Raw genomic sequence first — 23,844 nt, forward strand, 5'->3', positions numbered from 1 at the left:
GAAAAAAAATCCGTCCTAAAATTCATATGGAACCTCAAGGGACCCTGAATAGCCAAAACAATCTTGAAAAAGAAGAATAAATTTGGAGGACTCACTTTCTGAATTAAAAACTTCTTATAAAGATATGGTAATCAAAACAATATGGCGCTGGCATAAAGACAGACATGTACATCAAAAGAATAGAATAGAGCCTGGGGGCAGCTGGCTGGCTCAGCTGGTACAGCATGCGACTGACTCTTGAACTTGGGTCATGAGTTTGAGCCCCACATTGGTACAGAGAATACAAAAAAGAAAAGACAGAAAGAGCCCAGAAAGAAGCCCTTGCATATATGATCAAATTATGTTCGACAACAATGCCAAGACCTTTCAATAGGTAAGATAGTCTTTTCCACAAATGGTGCTTTAAAAAACCTAAAAATCAACATGCAAAAGAATGGGAACTATCAGGTAGGGGATATGAACATCAAATAGGGGCTTGGACTATAGCCCAACAACTCAAAGTGTGGTCCATACAACAGCAGCATTGACATCACCTGGAAGCTTCCAAGGAACACAGATTCTCAGGCCTCATCCCCTATCTGCTGAAACCGAATCTGAATTTTAACAAGATTCCCGGATGATTCGATGCCTCTTAAAGTTTGAGAAGCAGTGCATGACATGATCTTTGAGGTCTCTTCTAACCCTGAGAAACTAAGATCTCTTGTTGCTGCATCTGGTAACTGTGTTGCTTCGGGATAATTAACTGGAAACTGTCTATGTTACTAGAAAAATGTTTCCTTAGGTTATGGTTCAACTTTCAGACACAGGGATCAAATGAAGGCATCTCAGGGAAATGAAGGCGTCTAAGGAGTGCTAGGCTTGCTCTAACTGGCCATTTAAGACATTAAGACAGTTTCGCTCCAGGGATGGGGCCAACCACAGCTGCCTACAACAGAGGTTCTCAAACTCGAGCCTGCATCAAAATCACCTGGAGGGCTTGTTAGAATACAGATTTCTGGGCCCCACTTGCAGCGTTTCCAATTCAATACATGTTGGGAAAGGCCCCCAAATTTGCATTTCTAACATTTCTCCAGTGAATGCTGGTACTGCTAGTCTGGGGACCACACTTCCGGAACCACCTGCCCAGGGTAAAAGGCTTTGGTCCACTGGAGAAGTTCAGATCAGTAACCTCCTCAGGGTTGAGAAAGGCCTGGCTGCAACTTAACTCCCTTGCCAGGAAGTTTGCTGATGTTTCATGCATAGTACTTAGCCTGGCCTCGCTTTACTATGGTGAGCCAGGCCCACCTGCTTGCTAGTCAGTGTGGTCCAGGGATGTGAAAGGTTTGATGTGTTGGCCTAATGTGTTGGGATTTTCTGAGGTCTGCTCAACAAATGGGACCTGTTCTGGCTTTCTGTTGTGGTTTTTATGTATGGAGTGTTCCCAAAGGGAATTATTAGATTGAATCCGCTGATAATCAATCACAGGTGAACTTGGCCTTTATTACATATTACCTTGCCGAAAGCCACATAGTCAAGCACCTCTCTTTTTTGAGTCTGTAGTTTCGGATCCCCCTGGTCTTCTCTTTCTATAGTTGTCTGAATTCTGAAAAAAAAAAAAACTTATCTTTGGGAGGAAAGCTGCCTTTCTGTGACTCTTCTTGTAGAAACAAGCCAATCGCTGGGAGCATCTCACAATACTATAATTTTGAATTTTCGAATTTTCTTGAGCATGTCTCCTTCCTGATGTTTTATTGAAGTGAGCGTCTTTCATCTGAGTTGTTTTCTGCCTTCCTGCACTAGAAGCTTGTGGTGACGCCACTCTGCTTCAGCTCATTCTGATCAAGCCCTTCGGTGTGAAACTCGGCGAATAACTTTGCCAGGTGGTCTTTGAAAAGGGCCAGGTTTATACATGACTGGAGCGTGTTCTTATATACAAGGTTGATCATCCAGTGATTCTAAAAGCAGAGTGTTTTGAAGTTTAGAGCAGGGTAAGTGAAGTTTTACTCTGGTAAGGATTCTGTTTTCACTAAAGTGCCTACTGTTTACTCCCAAAGAGCAACAAAACATTTTCGCTCAGAATTCCCTGGATTGGCAATTTGGGCAGAGCTCAGCTAACGGTTCACCTGGTCTTGGCTGGGTTTTGTCTTAGAGCTGTAAGCACCTGCTAGGTCAGCTGCAGGCTGGTGGCTCTAAGATGATTTGCCTCCACTGGAAGTCACGTGTGTTCTGTGGTCTCCCATCCTCCAGCAAACTCATCTGGCTGGATTGCATGGCCATGGGGTAGGTTCCCAGAGAAAGAGAAGGTGTGCAGTATCCCCTGAGGCACAGGCTCTGAACAGACACACTCTCATTTCTGTCATATTCTATTGGCCAAAGTAAGGCACACATCCAGCCTGGGTTCAAGGAGTAGAAAGACAGAATCTACCTCTTGGTGGGAGGAGCGAAAGTCCCATTGCAAAGGGCTTTGTCAGAGGGAGAAAAGAAGAATCGTGGCCATTTTTGCAATCAACAGCGAAGAGTCACCTCAGGACCAAAGCGTGCTGGTCTCTTTTCCTGGAGCTCTCTTGTCTTCACCCTTCTCATACTTGGTCCTTCTCATCCTTCAGATCTCAGCTTAATTATCCCCTCTTCTGAGAGGTTTTCCTACCAGCCTGACCTGGAATTAATTAACATGATTCTCTATTTAAAATTCCTGCTCTTTTTCTTTCAAGTACTCATCTCATTTTGTAAGTGTATTATTTGGGCTTATAGATTTCTCTCAACTGTGTCAATAGAATGAAAGTTCTATAAGGTCAGGGAGTAAGCTTCTTTTTTACTGCTGTATCAATAGTATTTAGTGCCTGACACAAAGTAGGCCCTCAGTGAATATATGTCTAATGAATGAATGAATTGAATGGAAGAAGGAAGTGATATAATCTATCTCAATGAGGAACAGATCAAGCATTTCAGAAGAGGGTAGAAAGGCTGGTTGGGCGTTGTAACAAGCAGAGCACAGAAATGAATTAAAGAAGATCGATAATACAATAAAAAGGTCCAGTGGGGCAGGGGTGCCTGGATGGCTCAGTTGGTTAAGTGTCTGACTTTGGCTCAGGTCATGATCTTGGGGTCCCGGGATTGAGCCCCACTTCAGGCTCCCTGCTCAGCGGGGAGTCTGTTTCTCCCTCTGCTCCTCTCTCACTGCTCGTACTCTCTCTCTCTCAAATAAATAAAATCTTTTTTTTAAAGTCCAGTGGGCTCTCACCACCTGCATGTTGTCCTTAAAGGGGTCCTGCTAAGGTGCTTTCTCCCCAAGGTGGTCCTTCATACTTGAGGTTAAAGCATCCTGGGCTTGGAAAAGACCTTGAAGCCTAAGATGACTTGTTTCAAACCAAGAATCAGGGCCTGTGGTTTGCCAAAGGGTCATTTTTTTCTGGTTCACGCTTGTGTTAAAATAAGAGGGCTAGAGATATAATAGAAATAGAAATTTTTTATATGCTTAACAAATTATTATCACCAGAAGAATAAAATGATGAGAAATGATAACTTATTTGGGGAAAGGGGGTATAGATGGTTGCCATGCTTCGAGGCCACCAGGAACCTGGAATTTCAGCTCGGAGTATCAGTCCTTTAAGTCTGGAAGCTCTTGGCCTTCAAGCCACTGCAAATCTATAATTTTCCTGAGGACCAGTCCTGTTCACAGCCCTACTTTGCTAGACTCTGGGGGGATGGTTCTTACCGAGGCTGATTTTCCACTTCAGGGATTTTGACAATATTTTCACTGATTGTCACAATTGGGAAAATGCTACTAGCATGTAGCAGGGTAGAGGCCAGAGGGACTGCCAGACATCCTACAATGCACAGGATAGCACCCACAGCAAGAATTAGCCAGCCTCTTCACTGCGGCATTATTTACAATAGCCAGGACATGGAAAAAATCTTGGTGACCACTGACAGATGGACAGAGACGACATGGTATATATACACAATGGAATATTATTCAGCCATAAGAAAGAAGAAGTCTTGCCATTTGCAGCAACATGGATCAACTTTGAGGGCATTATGCTAAGTGAAATAAGACAAGCAGAGAAAGACAAATGCTATGTGATCTCATTTATATGTGGAATCTAAAAAAAACCAAACTCATAGAACCAGGGATCAGATCTGTGGTTGCCAGAGGTGGGCATGGGCAGTCGGGGAGGGGGGGTGTGATGGAAATTGAATGAAGGTGGTCAAAAGGTACAAACTTCCAGTTATAGGTTTAGTAAGTTAAGGGCACCTGGATGGCTCAGTTGGTGGGGCTTGTGATTCTTGATCGTGGGGTTGTGGGTTCGAGCCCCAGGTTGGGTGTAGAGATTACTTAAAAATAAAATCTTAAAAAATTAATAAGTTATTGGGGATGTAATGTAAAGCATGGTGACTATAGTTAATAATACTACATTGCGTATTTAAAAGTCACTAAGAGTGTAGCTCTTAAAAGTTCTCATCACAAGGAAAAAAATTGTAACTGTGAGATGATGGATGTTAACTAGACTTGTGGTAATCATTTGATAATACATATGTACATCAAATCATTGTGTCGTACACCTTAAACTCACACAATGTTGTACGTCAATTACATGTCAATAAAACTGGAAAGAGCTTCTGCACAGCCAGGGAAACAATCAACAAAACGAAAGGCAACCTACTGAATGGGAAAAGATATTTGCAGATGACATATCCGAAAAAGGGTTAGTATGGTAAATATATAAAGAACTGATACAACTCAACATCCAAAAAACAAATAAACCAATTAAAAAATGGGCAGAAGACATGAACAGACATTTCTCCAAGAAGACATTCAGATGGCCAACAGACACATGAAAAGATGTCCGACATCACTCCTCATCAGGGAAATGAAAATCAAAACTACAAAACAGTATGGAGTTTCCTCAAAAAATTAAAAATAGAACTACCCTATGATCCAGCAAGTACACTACTGGGTATTTACCCCCAATATATAAAAACACGAATTGAAAGGGATACATGAACCTCCATGTTTATTGCAGCATTATCTACAGTAACCAAATTATGGAAGCAGCCCAAGTGTTCATCCATTGATAAATGGATAAAGAAGAGGTGGTATAGGGGTGCTTGGCTGGCTCAGTCAGTAGAGCATGCAACTCTTGATCATGGGGTTGTGAGTTCAAGCCCTATGTTGGGTATAGAGCATAGATATGTATGTATGTATACATATATATGATGGAATACTGTTTAGCCATAGAAAAGAATGAAATCTTGTCATTTGCAATAACATGGGTGGAGCTAGAGAGTATTATGCTAAACAAAATAAGTCAGAGAAAGACAAATACCATGTTTTGCTTATATGTGGAATTTAAGAAACAAAATAAATGAGAAAAGGAAAGAAAGGAGAAACAGACAGAGAAGGCAAGAAACAGACTCTTTTTTTTTTTAAAAGATTTTATTTATTTATTTGACAGAGACAGACAGCCAGCGAGAGAGAACACAAGCAGGGGGAGTGGGAGAGGAAGAAGCAGGCTCTCAGTGGAGGAGCCTGATGTGGGGCTTGATCCCGCAATGCCAGGATCATGCCCTGAGCTGAAGGCAGATGCTTAACGACTGCGCCACCCAGGCGCCCCAAGAAACACTCTTAACTCTTGAGAACAAACTGATGGTTGCCAGAGGGGAGGTAGGTGGGGGGATGGGGGGAAACAGGGGATGGGGATGAAGAGCGCACTTGTCATGATGAGCACGGAGGTATGTATGGAAGTGTCGAATCACTGTATTGTACACCCGAAGCTGATATAACATTGCATGTTCACTAGACTGGAATTAAAATTAAAAAATTAATAAAAAATTATAAAACTAAATAAAATATAAATGTATAAATGTGTAAGAAATTTAAATGTATAAAAATATTTATGTATAACCAAAAAAACTTAGAAAACAAAACAAAACAAACAACAACAACGAAAGAATCAGCCAGCCCCCAATGTCAATGGTGCCAAAGTTGAGAAACCCTGCTTTCAAGGACAAGGCCTGGAATGAAGTGCATTAGTGGGTGTGAAGAAGGGAATCTGACACAGCTGCCACATGGATGAATCTGGAAGACATCATGCTAAATGAAATAAGCCAGTCTCGAAATGTCAAATACTGTATGATTCCACTTTTATGAGGCATCTAGAGTAGTCAGATCCGTAGAGACATAAGTTTTATGGAATTATAGTTGCCAAGGGCTGGGAGAGCAGGAAGTGAGTTATTGTTTACTGAGTACGGAGTTTCCGTTTGGGAAGATAAAAAAAAATGTTCTAGAGAAGGATGGTGGTGATAATCACACAACAATGTGCTTATGCTTAATGCCACTAAATTGTACACTTAAAAGTGTTTTGAAAATTAGCATCTGAATAGACATTTACCCAAGGAAGAGATACAAATGACCAACAAAGTACGTGAAAAGACACGCCACATGATTAGCCATCACGGAAATGCGCATCCGAGCCACGATGACATAGCACTTCACACCCAGCAGGACGACTAAAATCAGAAACAGACAGAAACAAATGCTGACAAGGACGTGAAGAAAGCAGAAGCCTTACACTTCGCTGCTGGGATTGTCAAATTGTGTAGCCCCTTTGGAACATAGTCTGGCAGCTCCTCAAAAAGTAAAAGCTATTGCTACCATATGACCTCGCAGCTCCACTCTTCTGCATACACGCAAGAGAACTGAAGACCTAGCCACATGACCTGTACACAAAGGTTTCACAGCAGCATTATTCCTAATAGCCAAAAGAAAAAAAACCAGAAGCAACCTAAATGTCCATCAGCTAATAAACGGATCTTCAAAATGTGGTATAGGTACACCGTGGATTATTATTTGGCCATAAAAAAGGAACGAAGTGCTGACCCATGCTATCGTATGGATGAATATTGAAAACACAATGCTAAATAAAAGAAACCAGTCAGAAAAGACCACATATTATATGATTCCATTTACTTTTTATTTATTTATCTTGTTGGTGATTTTATTCTGAGACGGAGACAGAGGGCGTGCACAGGTGTATGGGGGGGGGAGGGGCAGAGGGGGAGAGAGGGAGACTCTTAAGTAGGCTCCACGCTCAGCAGAGCTTGATCTTACGACCCTGAGATCATGACCTGAGCTGAATATATGATTCCATTTATATGAAATGTCCAGCATAGGCAAATATTAGAGACACAAAGTAAACTAGTGCTTGCTATCCAGCTACTAGTGCTGGATAGAAACGGGGATGGGGTATGACTGCTTATAAGTAAAAGGTTTGTTTTGAGGGTTTGGGAATGTCCTACAATTAAATAATGATGATTGTTTCACAATTTGGTAATATGCTAAAAGACACCAAAATGTGGACTTTAAATGGGGGAATTCTGTGGCATGCCCACTAGATCTCAATAATGCTGTTACAAATCAGTGATAGATAATATTATTTTTAAAAACTTAGAAAAAAGTACAATTGCAAAAAAAGTACAATTCAGTATCCAGAGTTAATATTGTTACTTTCCCACTTTCTGTTGGAAGCCATTTAACATAGACTACAGCATTGTTACAGAAAATTAGCCGTTGATAGATTGGGTCCAAACTATCTAGCATGGATTATGGAATGGAAAAAACAAGAGTGGGAACATTTACTGCAAGTTTTTACAAAAGTTTAGGTAATAGCAACAAAAAGTTCAATGTCAGAAGTGAGAGTAGACAACGGACTTGTGCTATCATATTTCAAAGAGCCTATGCGTGTGTGTGTGTGTGTGCGTGTGCACACACGTGTGTGTGTGTGTGTGTGTGTGTGTGAGATAGATCTATGTAAGAGATATGTCTACACTTTGGATCTAGTTGCAATAAGCACAGTGAAGCAAAATATAATTGTCAGCACAGATGAAAGGAAATCATCCTTTTGCCCAAATACTCCTAGAAAGCATGTCCCCCAAATATAAAATCATCACACTTGCCAGTTTATCCCAGGGTGGGCTGGACCAGGTTTCAAGAGCGCCAGGACAAGGGTGAAGTCAGTGAATGCAAGTTTTGCAAGTGCAAAGTCAGATCCTATATTCACTTAACATTTTGACGTTTTGTTCACGGTGTCCTTTTGCGTGAATGTTGATATTTCAGCCACGTTGCGTTCAAAGAGCACTCACCTTGATTGCTGAGGTTTTGGTGTCCCCTCCAGTTCTGTGCCTGAGGTGAGGGCCTCACTTGCTCTGGCCTCGTCTCCCCCCTGTTTCAGTCTTTTCTGTTGTCAAGCTTGGGCCATCTCTGGCTCAATGCCACCATATTTTAAATTTGATTCTGCTCACTTTACATTCTAGAGAGGTTACCCCAAAGAGCGGAAATGGTGGCAAGAGAGAGGGCAGGAGTCAATGGTTAGATGGTGTCTGTTTCCAGCGCTCCTAGATGAGGGAGGCTCTGCTATAATCTCGAATCATGCAAATGTGTCTAAGACAAGTGGAGCTGTTTCTGTTCTCCCAACGTTAAAGTAATGGTGAATTGTTTGCCTCAGAGAGCCAGAGGTCTTCCCAGAGGTTGTCTCTGGCTCCTCTGTATTGTTGAATAGCTTTCTAAAACCTATTTAGGCATTTTTTTTAATTAAAAAAGTTGGGGGTAAGGGACCCCAAGTAGGGCTCCATGCTCGGCAGGAAGTCTGCTTGAGATCCTCTCTCCCTCTCCTTCTGCCCCTCCCCCTGCTCTCTTGCACACGCTCCTTCTTTCTCTCAAATAAACGAATCAAATCTCTAAGAAGTGTGTGGGGGGAACAGTCATTGAAGTTACACTGGAATGTTGGAGAAGCAGTAGAGTGAGGTAGTCGAGATCCATGGGCCTCAGAAAGAAACAGGCCTGGGTCCTCTCCAGGCTCTGGCCGTTACTAGCTGTGTGTCCTTGGAAGGCTTTCTCAACCCCCGAGCTTCTGTTTTTGCATTTTTCAGTGGGGTAACGACAGGACTGACCACATGGCTCGGTGGTGAGGATAATGACGCGGCTGTCTTGAGGCAGGCCACATCTCTGCCGGCCAGGGGGCTCTTTGGAGGACCTCGGTGCTGGGATGGCACTCAGTGGTCTCTGAAGGCCACTTGTCAACCCCCCTCAAAACTCCCTGGCAAGCTGACACCGCCCAGCTTGGGCTCTTCCTTTTCCAAGATGCACACCTTGCTCCCTGCCGCCGCCATCACTGTGGAGCCCTACACAGCCTGTTTCCGTAGAAAGAATCAAAACGGTTCTCTTTCAACTTTCTCTCTCTCGCTCACTCTCCCACCCCCAGCCCCAGCCCCCACCCCCACCAATATATACTTCTCTGTGTCCTAGACCCTCTCGCCTCAGGCTTCTCCCTGTGGAAAGAATCAGGGACGTGATTTTCACTCTTGAATTTTATGTGTCACCCCCCTCTCCCTTCACCTCTAATAATAAGGTCTGAGACATTGACAGTTTCCCTCTCTGTCTCTGTCTCTCTCTCTCTTTCTTTCTCCATGTGTGTCTTTTTCTCCCATTAAAGAAGTAGAAGTAGTAGAAGCCAAGTATTTGAAATGCCGAAAACCTGTCCTTTCTAAATATCCTCACAAAAAGAAAAACAAAAACACCATATGGAGAAACACCCTTTTAAAAGAAGATGTGGTACAGACACACACACACACACACACACACACACACACACACAGGAATATTACTCAGCCATCAAAAAATTGAAATCTTGCCATTTGCAACAACGTGGATGGAACTAGAGGGGATTATGCTAAGCGAAATAAGTCAATCAGAGAAAGACAATTATTATATAATCTCACTGATATGTGGAATTTAAGAAACAAAACAGAGGACCATAAGGGAAGAGAGGAAAAAATAAAACAAGACGAAACCAGAGAGGGAGACAAACCATAAGAGACTCTCAATCATAGGAAGCAAAGTGAAGGTTGCTGGAGGGGAAGGGGGTGGGGGACGGGGTAACTGGGTGATGGGCATTAAGGAAGGCACGTGATGGAATGAGCACTGGGTGTTATATAAGACTGATGAATCCCTGACCTCTACCTCTAAACCAATAATACATTGTATGTTAATTAATTGAATTTAAATTTTAACAATAAATAAATGAAAAAAAAAAGAATTTTTAAGATTCCCTGGGTGGGAATTCCTAAAGCAAGACTTCTAGGTAGGAACACACTGCAGCCAGAGTAGAGAATTACCAGCTGGAAAATGAGAGGAAACCAGGGTGGCTTTTGTCACAGCTGTCTGAGGTTATTGGAACCCAGCAAAGCTGTTGGAAATAATTAGTGACATCTATATGCATGAAACAAATAACCCGATAATATGGAGCATGCTTGCCCTTCAAATTATTTCAGTGTAGTAGGGGATAATGTGACAGTGTGGTATCGGCGGACTATGGTGTCACTTGCTTCCCAGTAAGGCTTAATGAGATTCTTTGTACTTACGTGATACCTGGGCTGGGCAAGGAATAGAAAAAAAACAAAATGGAAGCCAAAATGCTGATTTGCTTGCTATCATTTCTTCAGAGACACCAGGTGAGGGTCACTATTGTGACAAATGCCAAAGGAAAGAGGGACAACGGGGCATCGCGCGTCTGTCCCCAGGCAGGAGGAACATCCCTTTACCTGGCTTCCAAGTGTCTTTGGAGACTTGGATGGTCTTCTTCTCAAAAACTCTCCACATTGGAGGCTGTTTCTGCCTACGTTTGTCTGTTTTTGCCTCTGTTTCCCTCCTTCTGTCCTCCCTCCCTCCTGTCCTCCCTCCCTCCCTTCCCTCAGGCCTACATTGTTGGGGGGAACCAGGCGGTATTATCCAAGACTACTCATTCCTCTTACCTCTGGCCCAGGGGAGCGGGCTGGGGAGGGGAAGCGCTGGGACCGCTTTTCTCGGCGGTTTACTGCAGTCGCCTGCGTGGCTTGGGGTGCCTGCTGGAAGCGATGAGTCTTCAGGTGCCCAACACCCTGCACACACAGCATCCGATGTTCTCCGTGAGCTTCGGAAGCATGCGCAGAAAATACCATGGCTACAAGGCCAAATCCCTGCCTGGGGACCTGAAAGGGTCTGAAGCCGCAGCAGCAGCATAGCGGGAGTCCACATTCTGTCTGGACCTGGCCTCTGACATCAACAGGAGACAACTACTTCTCTGGCTGGCAAGGAGTGTAGAAATGTGTATTACAAGTGGTTTTAAAAGCACATTTTGGTTTCTTCTTGTTCTCCATAGCATACAGAGCAATGCCCAAAGGAGCATTTCCGTCCAGCAGAAGCCCCCTGTAATGAGCTTCTATTAAAAGGTCTTGTTTTATGTGATTCCTTTAATTCTCAGTGTCTGTGCCCATGAGAATCAGATAGATCAAAAATATTAATGGTTGTATAAATACCAGGTGCCCTCCTCCTTGGTATTTGGTACGTTCTTGGTTTGATGAGTGAGAACTCCCCTGCCAGCAGTTGTCAACAAAGAAACTTTTTTTGAGGGTTGGTTGGGCGTCTGACTCTTGGTTTTGACTCAGTTTGTGATCTCAGGGTCATGGGACTGAGCTCTGAGTCAGGCTCCACACTTGGCATGGAGTCGGCTTGAGACTCTCTCTCTCCCTCTGCCCCACCCCTGCTTGTGCTCTCTCTCTCTCTCTCTCTCAAATTAAGAAATAAATAACATCTTTTTTTAACAAAGAAACTTTTTGGAGAACCCCAGCATGCTCACCGTGGCTACATTTATCCCTGGCCGTCTCTGCAGTTTCTTCCAGTGATCTTTTTGGTTTAATAGAGCTGCATTACAATCATCTGTGGAGACATAAACCAGTGCAGCCACTATCGAAAACAGTATGAAGATTCTCGAAAAAATTAAAAAAAGAATTTCCATATGATCTAGCAATCCCATTTCTGAGTATATAGCCACAAGAATTGAAAGCAGGATCTCAAAGAGATATCTGCACACCCATGTTCATTGCAGCATTAGTCACAATACCCAAGAGGTGAAGCAATCCAAAGGTGTATCGATGGATGAGTGGAGAAACGCAATGTGGGATATGCATACAGTGGAATATTATGCAGCCTTAAAAGAAGGAAACCCTATTACATGCCACAATACTGTATGATTCCACATACATGACGTGTCTACAGTGGTCCAATTCCTAGAAACAGGAAGTAAAGTGGTGGTTTCCAGGGATGGAGGGGAGGGGGAAAAGGGAAGATGTTAAACCGGTATGGAGTTTCAGCTGCAAGATGAAAACTTCTGGAGATCTTTTGCACAACAGTGTGAATATACTTAACTGAATGGTTGAGTTAAAATGGTTAAGATGGTAAATTCTCTCTCTCTTTTTTCTTTTCTTTTTTTTTTTAGTTTTTATTTCTTTGTCAGAGAGAGAGAGAGCAAGCACGAGCAGGGGGAGCAGCAGGCAGAGGGAGAAGCAGGGTCCCTGCTGAGCAAGGAACCCGATGTGGGACTCGATCCCAGGACCCAGGGATCATGACCTGAGCTGAACGCAGATGCTTATCCAACTGAGCCACCCAAGAGTCCCAAGATGGTAAATTAGATGTTACCTGGTTTTTACTACAATTAAAACTTTAAAAACTACTGAAAATAAATAAAAACGAAGCTGTACTGTAATGTTTATGCTTTTGTGTGTGTCTTAGTGCCAGTTTTGTTCTAAGGACCCCTCCAGTGTGCTCTCTCTCTGTCCTTAAGAACATCGGAAGATGGGCTTTCTCCAAAGTGCTGATTATACTGATGGGGGTGGCTGCTTAAGGCATCGTACTCTGTCCCGCTCCGTCCCTGGGTCGGGTGTGGCCTGGCAGACAGCTCCCCCACGTGCCTTCTGAAGGCCTGGCTTTCAAAAGACTCGGGCAAAAGATGTGCATAGAAATCCCCCCCCCCCACATCTGGCCAAACTGTTCTGATCTCCAACAGTGGCGTATGACACCACAAACCCCATTTCCCTCTCCTCCGCTGGTGTGCACTAAAGCCGCTCCGCACACTGCTCCCTCCTCCTCCTCACTGTGTTTTGTTCTGGAAGAGAGAATGGTGGTCTCTTCTGTTTCTGCTTTTCAATTATTTGCCTGAAAGAGGCCTAGGTCCACATCTCGGGGAAAATGTGGTAAATCGTGCCAAATGCAAGTCAAGTCTTCATGTTTTTTTCTCACCGCGATGTTGGTTCTTTAAAATGATCAGAAATATTATTCCTTCACTCCAATGGATCCTGAACCCCAACCTAGGAATCCAGACATGACTTCTCTGTCTCCTTTTCTTCAATACCCCCTTTCTCCTTTTCAAATGTGTTTTTCTCTTTTCTTCCTCTCTTCCCACATAATTGTTTCCTCTGTTTTTCTTGTTTCTTTTGGTTTATCTCCTTTCGTTTTCCTTTTTTCCTTTTTTGTCTCTATTCATTCTCCTTTTCCCTCCTTTCTCTCTCCTCCCATTGTTTCCATGGCCCTCTGGTCCGCTTCCCTCCCATTCTCTTCTCCCCTCTCCCCTTCCCATCCGTTCCTGCCACCTCCCCTCTCTGCTTACATTCAGGAAACTTAACAGAACCTGGGAGAGGCTTGAAAGGACCCCTGAGCTAGCACCCACTGGACCCACTGGAGGGAGATAGGCTGCCCGGGTGTTGTCAGTGGCAGGAGGTACCAAAAAATTGTTCTTTCCTTTGGAGGGAATATCCTAGCAAGCCACAAACCACTGGATATCTAAAACCTTAATTGCCGTGGCATGTTCTCCGAGTCTTCCTGTGTTTTTCTCTTGCCCTCTGGATACCCCTGTGTCTTACCGGGGCTTCTAATGCACTTGCTATCTCTGCTTTTCTGGTCCAATTACCATGATGTCATCACTAGGGCAGACCAGTGTGACGTTCTGAAGAATGCTCAGATCCCTTCGGACTATAATAAGGCAGAGCGCTGGAAAGTTGATAGAGCCCAGGGGCAAGATCATAAACGCATTTTACTGTCTTGTCAGTTCCATGTGAATGTGAACTGTCTCCGGTAATCTTTCGTGATAGGACGGAAAAGAGCTCTCTTTCCAGATCTCAAAGCCCACATACCACGACCCTGAGGCTCTGCTAAGTTACTCTAGAAAAGATACTCTATCTGGCACAGCAGGCACAACTAAGGCCACCGTGACTCTTTAGGATCTGTCTGGCTTTTGCAGTGTCGAGTCTGATGAATTAAGTGGGGACAGGATGGCAAGAAGTAGCCTTACATCATTTAGGTGTCTAAGGCTGGCACTGATCTCTGCCATTCTTCCGGAGAATTGTAACGTGCCATACATCGGGGGGCTAGAGGCAGGGCAGTAATGCATGTTGTCTTATAATGACAGAAGCCTTATTGGGATAGACCGGTTATGAGTATTAAGGAGGGCACATATTGCATGGAGCACTGGGTGTTATACGCAAATAATGAATCATGGAACTTTACATCAAAAACCACGGATGTACTGTATGGTGACTAACATAACATAATAACAAAATTATTATTTAAAAAAAAGAAGCCTTTCCGTTGTGTGTAAGCTGGGGTGGGGGGCGGCGCACTAGCTTTTCACAGGGAGGAGTGGGGTACTTCTGCAGGCCTGGCGAGGTCACAGGAATCTGGGGAGTCAAAGATTTTTGAGTGTATCAACCCACATTCACCAGCCCAAGTCTTACGGGTCTTTCCTAACCAGAGTCCAAACATCTCCACGCCAGGGGTGCCTGGGTAGCTCAGTCAGTCATGGTCTCAGGGTCCTGGGATCGAGCCCTGAATCAGGACTCCCTGCTCAGCGGGGAGCCTGCTTTTCCCTCTCCCTCTGCCTCTCCCCTCCTCTTGTTCTCTCTCTTAAATAAATAAATAAAATATTTTAAAAACCCAAAAAACAAAACAAAAAAACAACCAAACATCTCCACGCCAGACCCGCTGGAGATGAGGAGTCAACCTTTCCTGGAGATCTGCTACTCTTGTAATGAAGTCTCGGGCCTGACACTTAGCTGCTTTTCGCACTGGAAGGAGCAAAACACAGTCTTAGGGCCCTTAACTTGAGTTCGTAACTTGAGTTCATTCCGTTACACAGCATCTGTCTCCCTAGTAGCGTGATTCTGAAGCACATGAGAGTGCCGACTTTACCAATGGTGCAAGTGGACGCTCAACGTAGGCATGAGGATAAAAAAAGAGGGGGACACTAGAGGGGATGGTGGACAGAAAGTCCGGAAGAAAAACTGCTCAAACCCAGCAACTTCTTGTTCTGTTGCAGTGATAGACTCCCTCCGCGCCGTGTGCTAATGAGCTGGGCTGTCACAAAGCTGCAGCCTCGATGGGTGAGGAAACACCAATCTGCAGCCCTGTCAGGGGCCCCGGGGGAGACGCAGTTGTGTGTACCGAGCAGTCTGGGGGCAAGCAGACTCATACCCTCTGTGCCAGCATCCTGGGCCTGGAGACCTGAGTCAGTTGTAAGTGCCGGACGTTGTCCCTGACTCTAATTGCCGTCAGAATGAGGGAGGCATTTCGCTTGGGTGCATTTGTCTGCATTTTCATCGATGAGTAATTACCCCACAACTCTGAAGCGAGCAAGGCTGAGCAGTATTGTGGACAAACGAATTCCTTCGAGTACTTTATTGAAACTGCACATCAGAAGGAAAAGAGCCAAGACGGTAAGTTTCTCACTGGATTACGGAGTGGGCTTGGAGACCACCAAGGATTTTACTATGAAGCAATCAAGTGGCCTTACTGTCTGGCCCCTGAGAAGGGTATAAACAGGGAGCAGAAAGGATATGTTTATGGTGCGGTTGGTGGTGGTGGTTGTTGTTCCAATCGAGAGGAACACAGTATACCTACTTAGCCATTTATGATGCCCATGCCACTGGCTCGACTATTTCTCGGCCTTTCCCTGGGCCGCTACCACAGTCTCCCAGTTGGTCTCCCTGTCATTAGTCTCATCCCCTTGAATCTTATCTCCCACGAGCGCCAGACAAACGTGGCTGCACCGCAAACTTGCTGACATCACTCCCATCCTTAAATCCTGATTATCTGCAGGCTGAAGTTCCTTGATCGGTCTTCCCAGGAAGTCCATGTTTTGACCTCTCCCCACAGCACACATTTTTACTGAGCACATACTATGAGCTAGAAGCATGCTAACTGCTTTGTGGGCTTCATTTCGTTTCAAGCTTCATCATAACCCTGAGAAGTGAATATGACGATTACTGCCATTTTACAGATGGGGAAACTGAGCCATAGAATCCTGGTATGGAGGGTACGAGCCTCCTTGCCCCAATCTTGCCCCAGACTGCTCAGGAAACACAAGCTCAGTAAACCATAATCTCTTTGCCCAATGTCGGAGGCTAGGAAACGGCAGAGTTGAAATTTGAACCCAGATCTCCCCGATACCGAAGCCCATCGTCGTGACCCCCACATCTATCCAGCTTCGTTTCCTGCCCTGTCTGCCCCCACTTCACCCACTTCCTGGTGTCGACCCAGACCCTGTGCTTTCTTTGTTCACACTGTCATTTAAGTAGTCTTAAGTTTAAACTTGTCCTTTTTAACTGTTAAGTGTCTCCCGCCTTGACTGGAATTCTTGCAAGCAGAAACCATTGTTCACCTCTAAATCTAAACCAGTTGCCTATTGCCACCTAACGACATTAACACAAACACAGCAGCTTCAAGGAACACACACGTGTTACTTCACGTTTTCTGTGTGCCAGGACTCTGGCCACAGCTTAGCTAGGTCCTTTGCTTAAGGTCTCGCAAGATTTGGGATTCCTGGCTGGCTCAGTCGGTGAAGCGTCTGCCTTGGGCTCAGGTCATGGTCTAAGGGTCCTGGGATCAAGCCCCGCATTGGGCTCCTTGCTCGGTGGGAAGCCTGCTTCTCCCTCTGCCTGCTGCTCCCCCTGCTTGTGCTCTCTCTCTCTGACAAATAAATAAATGAAATTAAAAAAAAATGGCCTCACAAGACTATAATCAAGATGTTAGCTGGGACTTCTGTTTTACCTGAGGTTTTACTGGGAAAAAGATTTACTTCTAAGCTCATGTGGTTGCTGACAGGATTCCGTTCCTTGTAGGTGGCCAGACTGAAGGCCTCAGTTTGTTGCTGGTTGTCAGCCAGAGGTGACCCTCAGCTCCTTCCCCATATGGCAGCTAATACACGACAGCTTTCTTCTTCAAAGCCAGCAAGGGAGAGCGTCTCTCGTAGCAAGATGGACATTAAAATCTTATGTCATGTAATCATGTATACACAATCACACACCTTGTGTCACCTTTGCTGTATTCTATGAGTTAGGAGAAGTCACAGGTCCCGCCAACACTCGAGAGGAGGGGGTTACGCCACGGTGGGAACACCAGGAGGTGGGGATAACCGGGGCCATCATCTAGATTGAGAGCTACCATGTTGCACAACTTCCCAGAGTTTTACATTAGGACAATTTACTTAGGAAGTGCTCGGCTCAATATTTGCTGGCTGAAAGCACAACAAAATCAGAGCCAGACCAGCTTAGGAACGAAATTAATTGAGGTGGAGCGTTATAGAAAGAGTTTCAACATGGGAATCCAGAGTTTCATTTGCCTGGGTCTGGTTCTGTAAAACAAGTGGCATAACCCCGCTGATCGCTAAGGTCCCTTTCATCTTTACAGTCTGAAATTCTAGACCATCTGTCTCTTTCCCACCTTTAGCACCCCAAATTTCTTCATGACATAATAATAACTAACGCTTGTGTAGCATTTACTCGTGCCAGATAATGTTCTAAATGATTTGTATGTTTTTGATTCTCACAGCAACACGATGGGGTGGGTCCTTTTATTTTCTCCATGATTTGAATGAGATTCATCAGTCCGGCTCCAGAGTGCAGGCAGTAACCCCCATGCAGTTGTTAACCTTGAAAATAAAGCGCTCAGTTATTTTACCAGCAAACATGGGTTTATTTGAAATAGCAGAGAATGGCAATTTGGGACAAGCAAGGAATTGCGAAAGCCCAGGTAAGACAGAAAACGAAGTAGAGGAAGCCTTCTTCATAGAGGAAAGGAGGGAGTTGGGGGGGCTGGTACGAACAAGACGACCATTGGAATAAACGGAGTTGCAAGTACAGCGGCTTCTCACTGGTTGAACTGTGACTGTCTCTCATTGGCTGGACTGTTGCCAAGGGAGCAGGAAAATCTTTCCTTTTCCAGCTGGGTTAATTAAGACTTGCGAGGTAAGTCTCTTGCTCTTGGGGCTGCAATGGGTGACAAGCGGTAGGGCGCGAGAGCTCTCCCTTCTGGTCTCCGGACTCCATTTTCAATGAGGTTTCCTTTTATTAGTTTTCACAGGGTACTGTCTTTCTCAAAGAGAGGCAGGTGAGGGAGTGAAGGGGAGGAAGCGTTTTCAAGGCATGGCCGGTCGTATTGAGAATTTCCTTTGCTTTCAAGGTTCAGATTTGAGGTTGAAGCGATAAAGGAGGGAAAGGGAAAGCGGACCATGATTTCAGCTCTTTCTCCAAGCTGGCATTCCCCCGGAGCATGAAAGGCGAATGGGTAGAGCCAAAGCTCAGCGCAGCCAGCAGAGAGCAGCGGGAGAGAGAACACTGAAAAGCTGTACCAGGGACTTAGAAGACTTGGTGTGCGCTCCCTCCTCCCCCCGTGCCCCTGGCAGGGACAGGCAGGCCCCATCTCCCTTAGGTCCATTCTTTATCCGCCTTGGCTGCCCAGTGCCCCTTCCATGTTTGGACTTGCCAAGCAGAAAGACAAGTAGGTAGGGTCATGCTGGTGTGGATGGTGGGAGGGAGTTGGGTGAGAAAGGCAGTGAAGCAGAACATACCCAAGAAATTATCAAGTCCCTGACAGAACAGACTGAGTCGAAGTAAATCCTTATTAGGCCTGAACTGGACTGGCTCAGTCCTGACACTTCGCTCTATAAGTCATTCCTTTATTCCTCTACTAGGTATAATCCTATATCAAAGAGCAAGGTGTATTCTGACTTTTTATTGCTTTCCTGTGAAGCGGTGGCTTCTGGTGCGGGGAAGATAGGGGGCTAAATCATGCATTGTGATCTCTCAACCCCTTTCCATCTAAATTAAATAGAGAGTCAGAATCATGGCAAGCTGCCTACTTTGTTCCCTCCTTGGAGACTACATTTTAGCTTTTATGGAACAGAATCAACAATATAATGGAGAGAAATAAAAATTTATGCCTTTAATGATCACCTTGGAGAGAATGAAAACTCTGTCAACCTCCTTGACCCAGCCTGCAGACACAAAAGAGGAAGTGTAAGCTGACAATGCTTTCAGGCAACACCCTGGGGTGCGGGGGGGATAGGAGGTGGGCTCTGGGGCTCCGGAGCCCCATTTCCATTGAGTTAGCAATGGCGCCCGGGCGAATTTTTCCTGGGAGGTAACGTAACTTGCAGCAGCCTTTCCAAGCACGCTGTCTGCTTTTTCTTTTCACATCAAAATCGCTCGCAGAGGTTTAAAATAAAGTGCAATGGGAAGTCCTTCTATTCGGATGCATCATTAGAAGGTTTTAGTTTTTTTTTTAACATTGCTTAAAGTTCATTTATTCCAAAGTTTAAGAAGATAAGAAATAGATCTTTTTTTAATGTTTTTTTATTATATTATGTTAGTCACCATACAGTACATCCCTGGTTTCTGATGTAAAGTTCGATGATTCATTAGTTGTGTATAACACCCAATGCACCATGCAATACGTGCCCTCCTTACTACCCATCACCGGCCTATCCCATTCCCCCACCCCCTCCCCTCTGAAGACAATTATCATATGATTTCTCTCATCTATGGAACATAAGAACTAGGAAGATCGGTAGGGGAAGAAAGGGATAAAGAAAGGGGGGGTAATCAGAAGGGGGAATGAAGCATGAGAGACTATGGACTCTGAGAAACAAACTGAGGGCATTAGAAGATTTTAATGGTAGAGAGTTCAGAAATTCCAACCTAGCAGAGCGGTAAAGTAACATCATGGTTAGGAAAATGGACTTCGAAGTTCGACTGTCGGGGTTCATTCAAATCTGCATGCTCCCATTCACTGGCTGTGTGACCATGGGCAGGTCACTCAACCTCTCTGTGCCTCAGTCTTCTCATCCGTACTATGAAGGTAATAATAGTGCCTACAGCCATGGGGTTATGATGAGGATTAAATGAGTTAACATTTGTAGAGTATTTGGAATAGTGCCCGGCAGAGTAAGCGTAAAATATGTAAGTCTAAAAGCAGTAAACTAATATTTACTTATTCACTGCCTGCTGGGTTTTACTATGTAGATTTTCCCTTTTGTGTCACTCGGCTGTACGGAACTGTAAGTATTGTTGTTCCTCATTCACTGATATGACAATTGAGCCTCAGATAGGTCACGTGACTTCACGTAGGTTGTGTGTTTCAGACCAAGATTCAAAATCAATGTGCCCCGTTCAAAAATGGAGGCTTTCCCTTTCTAGCTCCATGGGATTTTGCTGCCCATTTTCTTAAAGGATGTGGACCTTGAACAAACTTCTGATACCAGCTTTTCCAGCTCCCCTGGAGCAGTGCCCGCAGGGGCTTCTGACTGCCACACAGCTCACTGTGGGTATTCTCTGGTTTTGTTACTTCTCATTTTAGGAATATGCTTCTGGAAGGCACACCTAAATGAATTGACTGCATCTTCTCTTATCCCCTGAAAGAATTTGGATAATTGAGTCTGGCCTGACTTCTCCTCAGAGAAACCATATTGTCTTCCTTGAGCAGGTTACATTTAATTACAAGTTCATGATAGCTTTTACAAATTTTGCCAGCCAGCTTGGTATTCGGTAACCTGTATAATCCCAACTGCTATTCCTCACTCCCAATTTTCACTATACACCTATGAATCCTTACCTCCCTTCGATATCAGCAACTGGAACCCTATTCTGGGCCCTGCACTTTAGGGAACCCCTCTCTGACCACCCTCAGGCTCCACCTCTCCTGATGATATAAGGACTCTGTGGGGCCACTCTTTTTTTAAAAAAATTATGTATTTATTTTGAGAGAGAGTGTGTGTGAGCAGGTGGGTGGGGGTGAAGGAGAGGGAGACAATCCACAAGCAGACTCCCTGCTGGGTGTGGAGCCCAATACAGGGCTGGATCTCAGGACCCCAAGATCATGACCTGAGACAAAATCAAGAGTCAGACCCTTAACCGACTGAGCCACCCAGGCACCCCCGGGGCCATTCTTTGCATAGCAAGAGTATAGTGGACAGAGCAGGGGTTTCAGAGTTGGACATACCTAAATTTTAAAACCATGTCCACTGATTTAATAGCTGTGTTCATTGGGCAAGTTCACCTAACCATTCTAGACCTATGTTCCTTCATCTGAGGAATCAAGACAATAAGGCAGACCTCAAATTGCTGTGAAAATTAAATAAGGTAATGAATGTAAAATATTCAGAATGGTACCTGGCACCGAGACACTTCAGAAAACTTGAGCTCCTTTTTGCATAATAACCTTCTAGAATCACAGACTATGCAGTTTAACAAACATCTCTGCAATTTCTCCCTTGATTTCCTTAAAACCCCGGATGGCTATTGCCTGGTCGCATTTCTCTTGGCTGATCTACATTGACGTAGCTTGTAAATTAAGTTCAGAATATCTTGTGTACTTAGCATCGTCTAATCTGGTACATCTATGGGATCTGATTCACAATCCAGTGTATGGGGAAAATGAGAAGGAAAGCAGCCAAGGCAGGGGGGAGAGACATTTCTTGACTGCGGTAGAACATGCTTCCAAAGCTGGCTGCAACATTAGTCCCCAGCCCACATGCCCATTTGCAATGTGGTCTTGCCATTCCTCCCATGGGCAGGCAGGGTCCGACTGGCCCTGTGACCTCTTCTGACCCACAGAATGTGGCAGGAGTGACAGTCGCACCTTGAGAGATCTTCAGCTTCTCCCTTCTTGTATGGAACACCTCTTCTTGGAACCCAGCCATCATACTGTGAGAAAGCCCAAGATGGCTCCCAGGGAGGCTCGTGTGGAGGAAAAGCAAGGTCCCCAACCAATGGCTTCAGCTAAGCTCTTAGTCAGGAGCCAGCCACGATAGCCAGCCCTGTGAATAAGGCCACTGTGGGCCTTCTGGCCATTCCAGAGACCCGGCCAACACCCCATGAAGTAGGAAAACCATCCAATCAATCCACATAAGAAATGTCGTTTTAAGCCATGAAGTTTTAGAGTTGTTATTTATACAGCAACAGGTGACTGACACGGAACACTTAGTAATCACGTGGTGTCCACGCACACTGTTTACCTGAAAGCATCTTTCAATGATTAAAAACACAGGAAGAAGGAAACACGTCATATTCCCATGTAACCGATTTGAGAGGAGAGCCTCTTAGAAAAATTAATGGCGCTTCTGTATTGGTAGCACATCAACCTATTCCTCACATCCGTAGAAGTGACGTTTTTACTACTTTATTTTAATATTTTTAACAGATATGCATAGTGGTCAGTGTGAAGAACATACATCTAGCTCCTAATTGTGTTTTGAATTGTCAGCCCGCTGCGGGTAGGAGGTGGGAACAATTGAGTTCTCCGTGTGACATTCATCTTGAGGGACAGAAGCCTGCTGGGGAACAATGTGTGTCTTTTCGTGCGATGAGTTTGGATGCTGTAATTGATTTTCCTTATCTTTGCATCAAAACGTTATTTCCTGTTCTGTTGAGGTATTACCTTCAGATGCCAGACAGGTTCTTCTCCTTCTCTGAGGGCTCAACTACTTCTGTGGTGTGGAAACCCTGAAATGTTAACGTACTGTAGTAAGACTAGATTTTTCTTTCTCGCTCCACCATTACGGGAGGGCGCAGTCCACGGTTTCATGGTCTTGAATGCACGATTGTACAGACACCATCCAGTATCTTGCACAATTAAGGTGCGCCATGCCACAGTATGTCCAAGCAGAAATCATCATTTGGCCCTGAACCCCGTGATGACCGAGGTGAGGGGGCTTCTCCTTAGCTATACCATCTACCAGCCTAAACCACCAATTCTTCGTCCAGCAACTGAGATGCACGCAGGAAGTGGAACCGGTGTTTTGCAGATCCGCCCTTAATGGAAACCTTCTCTTGGAAAACACAGTCCTAAACACCATGTATTGTTCACTTCGTCATATTTGGGTGGGGGAAGGTATCTGATCAGAGGTAGCCAAAACTTTCAATGTCTGTTAACAAATTCTGAATAAGAGAAAATTTGTTTTCCCGGCAAAGGAGCAAATGCTCACTTGATTCAATGTTGCAGATAAATAATTAGAACATTGTGCCGAAAAGTAAAGGATTCACAGTGAAAAGGCATTTAAATACTGACCCTACTCAGTACAAGCCCTGGGCCCCGCTGTTTCTTCGCTTGGCCTGTCTCTCTGACCTACTTCTTTTTCTCTAAAGGACATTTGCCCCAAATGACAGTGCTCAAAGAGTAGGTAAAGCAAGTCTGTGATGCCCGCCGTTGCATCCCAATTTCATTTAAACTACAGTCGATTATTTTCTCCCTACACTTATTTGAGAACTTATCGTTCATAATTTTTTCATAACTATGATTAGAACAATTTATATGTGTCCCTTGTACATTGGCCAGATAATGAAATAATCATTTGAGCACCTACGCCGTATTTTATACTAATTGTTCACAGTCTAATTCACTCTCTAAAGCCATTTTATCATTCTCTAACAAAGACAGGAGTCTTCGAGGCATCTGGTCAATGGGGAAAGTTCATTTATTCTTTCAACAAATATTTATTAGGTATCTATATGTGCGAGGCACTCTTCTCTGCACTGGAAAAACCAGACAAGAATCCTTGTCTTCGGGAATTTACATGCTAAAGAGGAGAGACATGCAAGAAACAAATAAAGAAGTAAAAGACATGATGTGTAGGAAAGTAGCAAGTGTTATATAAAGATAAACGAAGAAGGGGGCAAGAAGTGTGGGGCTGGAGATGTGTGTAATTTTCAACAGGGTTGTTGAGGAAT

This window comes from Ursus arctos, chromosome X, assembly GCF_023065955.2.
Source record: "Ursus arctos isolate Adak ecotype North America chromosome X, UrsArc2.0, whole genome shotgun sequence".
Classification (NCBI taxonomy): Eukaryota; Metazoa; Chordata; class Mammalia; order Carnivora; family Ursidae; genus Ursus; species Ursus arctos.